This window comes from Polypterus senegalus, chromosome 1, assembly GCF_016835505.1.
Source record: "Polypterus senegalus isolate Bchr_013 chromosome 1, ASM1683550v1, whole genome shotgun sequence".
In the NCBI taxonomy this organism is placed as follows: domain Eukaryota; kingdom Metazoa; phylum Chordata; class Cladistia; order Polypteriformes; family Polypteridae; genus Polypterus; species Polypterus senegalus.
This window is the reverse complement of record NC_053154.1, coordinates 203,397,708-203,403,316: the sequence shown is the minus strand read 5'-3', so window position 1 is coordinate 203,403,316 and position 5,609 is coordinate 203,397,708.

The window sequence follows — 5,609 nt, the reverse complement described above, 5'->3', positions numbered from 1 at the left end:
ATCAATATGAAGTTTTTCTATTGTGCTTTGTGAAAAAATTCACTGTTCAAAATTGCAGTTGATCAAAAAATGAGGCTGATCGGTGTTATTTTTGACAGGGCTTTCTTCATAATTGGTGCAGAACAAACAGTGGCACACAGGCACACTATGCTTTTGCTTCTGCCCACCAAGCAGTACACACCTTCTCAGATTTTGTGTGCCTATGAACAGAATTAACCAAAATATTCTGTTTTAGAACTGCTAGCTCTTAAGTGAAACCAGTTAGTGCAAGCAAAAGAAGAAGCACCTCTCAGTATTCTGTACTCGAGTTACATTCTCTGTCAGGCTAATGGTATAAAATTAGCTAATAGCTTGTGTGAGTTTTTAATCAATATGTTTTCTTTTTTGGTGCAACTCACTATGAAACTTGTTATATTTATTTTGGTTAAAAGTTTTAGTTGTATTTAGTATAAGACACATTATGTGTGGTGTTTTGGGTCTGTTTTAAACATGAAGTTTGCTTTAAACAAATTGAGCAACTTGTGAATCTTCTGAAGAATGTTTCCACACTTTGCATTTCACTTACACAATCTGCTTCCTTTTTGTCACTCTTCTAGGGTCAAAGTTTCGCTTGCAGCTTCAGCCCCACCTAAACACAGACTAGAATCTAAGTCCTTGAATTGAGGAGCCAGACATAACTCTTGGAACAACAGCAACAACACAGATTTGTTTCCAGAAAGTATCGTGCACTCAGAATATAAGCAAGAGCCAGGATGAGTCAGAGAAACACATTGCATGATTGACAATAAGTGTATTTAAGTACTGGAAGGAATTAATAGTATCCATTTAAAAAAAAAAAAAAAGTGTGAGTGAAGATATTCTATAGGTGTGGTCAGGGGAAACCAAGGCCATATTCTTCCTAGGACTAACTGTACTTTGGAAGGAAGGCACGTAGAAAGGAAACAAAAGGAAATGTGTAAAGTGGACTTGCTGCAGAGGATGTTCATATGCGAATTTGATAATTGACAATCATCTTGATTGGCGTTTCCATTCTTTTGCTGTTTTAGGTGTCCTGCAGTATAACTTGTGGCTCTACTGCTATTAACAAGTTATCCCTTCTGCTCTTTGCACAGATTTGAGACGCAGAGTCAGGACTTAGTTATATTACACCAACATCATAAACACAAGGTGTTTATTTATTACATTACTATTGGGAGCTTTAACACTCTAATTTTTTTATAAATACATTAATGGATAGTCTATGTGCTCTGTTGGGAAGGTATTGCCTAGAAAGGGGAGAGTAGCACAGAACATGAGTAGGTTACAGCAACAACTAAAATCAACCATTAGCAGTACTTGAGTTGGTGTTGTGGGTAGAAGTGCACCACCAGAGGGCACCAAGCCACAGAAACAATTCACCCAAGGGTGGCAGAAACAGACAGTAGCATCCTGTGAGGAAGTGGACAATGTTCTCACCATAACACTAGATAGCAAACAACCCAGTTTTTATTAAAAATGTCTGACCTTTGATTAAGAGAGCTGGCAGGAGGCTGATGTGTGTTTCACTAGGTTACTTGGAGGCAGCACAAAAATTCCTGAATTGGGCTGTACTGGCCATCTGGCATTTTTAGGATGACCAGAAATCTAAGAGCTATTTTATGGTCCTAGTCCTTTTAAGGCTTCCAGACTTCAACAATGCATTAATCTCAGGAGGTGCTAGAGGGCAGTTTGGCCTGTTGCCCCCAAGACTTTATGAACCTACCACTGACTCCTAGAAGTGATTCGAGTATAAGATTTGAAGGTCTCATTTTACCAGTGAACCAATGCATTTGACATCAAAAAACAATGTGGGGATGCAGTGACAGTGGTAGGATAAATTCAGTAATTTGGAGCAAGGAAGAGAGACAGGAGGTTGGAGACAACGCAGTGTGTCCTTTATACAGAAGGTAGGACCTGAGCAACAGATAAGGACTTTGTTTATATTTTGGAAGTTTTTAGTACTATGTGCTGTGCCTTTGCTATCCTCTTCATTGACAAATAAACCAATATATTTCTGGGTTACAGTAGTAGTAATTTAGGTGTGAAGAAATGCTAAGTGGCTCTTTCTGTATGACAATATATCCATCTATGTACCTTAAGATGGACTGGCACCCTGTTCCTCATTTCTCCCAATGCATACTTTCTAGTCCTACTCTTAAACAACCTTAGAATGTGAATATAGAGCAAGGGCATGATGTAACTCTTAGATGTTTTTAATGTGGACCGCATTATCAATATTCAATCAAAATATGGTACATATGGCCTGCAATGACCATTCGTTTTTTTTCAAAGACTGCCTTTAGTATGCAGTTCATATATAGATTCTATCTGTAATTTACATTTATGCTCAGCATTTAAATTCCTTCCTAGTGGTCATCACATTTGTGCACAGCACAGCACACTGCAGCCACTAACCTGTAGTAAGAATAAAAACAGGCTGCTTATAATGACCCAACAAGGAAAAAGTAAAAAGAAGGTGAAATGCTACACTACCACAAATAAACTTAAGTGTTTTGACAGTATACAAAAGATGAGACCGTCTCACAAAAGAAATGCTAGCTCAATTTCACACATGCTGCTGAATTCACTTTTTAAAAGTTGCACAGGAGTCAGTTCTGCTTACCTGACTGCTGCTGCCACCCTACACAATTCCTTTGTCTTTTCCTTTACTTGATTGTTATATGTGAATAGAAAATGCATTAGTATTTCCACTCGTGTTAAATGTCATTGCAGAGGGTTACTCAACAACCCCAAATGTGGTCTCAATCTTCCATCGCCATCAGTTTGTTTTAGCGAGGTCAAGTGCCATTGATTGTGATGCACAGAACAAGGCCAGTGTAAACAGATTTACTTTGCTTAAACAACAAATGTGTGCCTGTTTCTGGACTGCCAGTCTTTCTCAACTTTATGTGCTGACCAGGGCACCCTTTACAGGTGGTCTTCCAAATCCCAGGGTGCAATGTACTAGGCTTCATAGAGGTGCTCTTTAGAGAGCGTCCGTCTTTCTTTAATTTCTCCAGGTGCAAGTATGTACTTTTATTTTTGTTTTACTACTGTATTATTTTTAGTAAGTGAGTCCTTTATCTTCTCTTTCACCCTAATTTCCTCAGTGTCCGGATTCAGATTTTGGATACGTACTCATACAGTACATAGATTTTTCTTTCCATTTCTTCTTTCAGTTTTTTAAGTGGTTTTAGGATCACTGATGGGCCCATTATAAATCTTCAAAATATTAGAAATCAAAATACTCCATGCCTGGATGTTTTCCTGTATTAATCAGTATACACTTCACAACCTTAGGTTTTCTTGAATTGCATATTTAATACATGTATATAATACCTGTTTTATATTATTGTTTTTATTCCTAGTATTAATGTGAGCAATTTGTGAAAATTATACAAAGCACCAAATCATACAACATAGCTGTCAGGTCTGTCCTTTAGTTAAACATATTATTATTTACATTTTAAAGTTGGTATTGTGTTTAAAATTGAACTACCATCACTTAAATAACCCACCCATTATGTTATATTATTAAAAGTATATATTATTTACAGTACATTTACACATTTTGTAAATAAAATAAACTAAATATAAAATTCTTAAGTCAAATTTATATCCATTTACCTGCAGTAAACTGCTAGTTTTATTTGGTATAATTGCTTAAACAAGGACAGCGGGGATAGGACTGGGGACATTCACAGCCTTGCTTAGGGTGGCAAACATACTACAGCTAGCACTAGAGTTAATGTCATTTTTTTACACTAAATATCGATTTTGGTTCCATATTTCCTAACCCACTGGCCAAGAACAGAAAAGCTGATAATGAGGGAAGTTGGTTTTAAGACAGATGTGAGGCAGAGTACACAATGGTGATGAACAGAGAGGTAGTTGTGTGTCTTGTTTGAAAACATAATGTGGCGGAAGTTATTTGTTAGAACATTTAGAACATTAGAACACTCTAGACGAGAACAGGCCATTCAGCCCAACAAAGCTCGCCAGTCCTGCCCACTTAATTCTTTTAAAATAACATCAAGTCAAGTTTTGAAAGTCCCTAAAGTCTTACTGTCTACCACACTACTTGGTCGCTTATTCCAAGTGTCAGGCGTTCTTTGTGTAAAGAAAAACTTCCTAATGTTTGTGTTGATATATTCTGGCCTGCTCTGAATACATAAAGTGTTACTATTGTCCCTCAATAAACTGGGTTTGACACCCCTAATGCAGAGAAACTTGGAACACCCAAACACATGAATAGTAGGGCTTCCTGGTGTGTGCCCCGAATTGTGCGCAGTATAGCTTATGAATAAATAATATGGCTTACTAAGGCTAAGGTTTGCAAATCAAGTCATGGCTGCCAAATCTGAGGAAGGTCTCAATGATGATCAAAGTAAAGGAGAAGAAAATAATGAACATTTGTAGAGATGGTGACAAATGGCAAGCAGCAATTGATTTAAAGGTCCTTACTGTAGATGGTAAAAAGGTTATGTAAGTGAGGCTGTTTTTTTAGTTAGAAACCTCAGAACTATCTTAAGAAAGGAAAAAGCTGTACAGAAAAATGAATGAAGAGCAAACCAAAGAAAAAGGGTATTGAAAACACAGGTGTGGCATTTAGCATGACACATACCAGTAAGAATGAAAGAGGTTGGAGTTGTCTGAGTCATGAAGTGATTAAAAAGTAAAAACGGTAAGGTGTGTAAAAATATCTTGCAAATGCTTGAAAACAATTCAACACCTAAAGAAGAAATGTCTCAAAGGTTGACGTTGAAAGCTGTAGGCAAGAAGATCCAAATTAAGTGAAATAAAATCAAATGACTAGTGCTGATTAGGGGAAAAAATAGACACGGGTTGATCTGATGTTCTCTCATTTGAAAAGTCTGAAAGTTTAGGGTTATATCTGTAATTCTCAGAGCTAAACCTGCTTGTTTGAAATGATGGCTAGAATGGTAGCAAGAGGAGCATTGAAAGAAGGGTGCTTAAACAATCTTTTCTCCATCTTCATCTTTCCCTTCATTTTTTTCCTAACCACAACTGTAAATATGAAAATGCCAAATGTTTTTACTACTTTGAAAGAGGAATTTAGGGGCTCTTACTAGCATACCCAGACATCAGACATTGTGGTGGAATAAATCTAGTTCTTTCCATTATATTTGGTTGAACTGCCTCTTACTGTGTTAAGGTGAAACTAAAATACACTTTTTTCTTTTTAATTTTGAAATTATGTTTGGCTGAGTTGTGTCTCGTGGTTGGGAGACCCCTGCAATCTACAATGCATTACCTTTATAGACCTTATGTATTAGTTTAACTGAATCTCAAATAGTAACAAGAAAATGGAGATGTATAAACATAATATTGTAAATGCATAAAATATGATAAAAAGTAATCATAAGGTATAAATAAACTAATAATGTAAGTAATTAGTAATGTTTCAGTTTATTTATAAATAAATCTCCTCACTCTCAAATTTACTCAGTTTGGTTCAGTGCTTCAGGCTACATTATTAGATGTAGAATAATAAAACTGACATTCTACAATGAACTACAGTTTTTGCTAGTGTCCTTGACCTTTGTAGAAGATGGTGAAGGTCTGGTCCA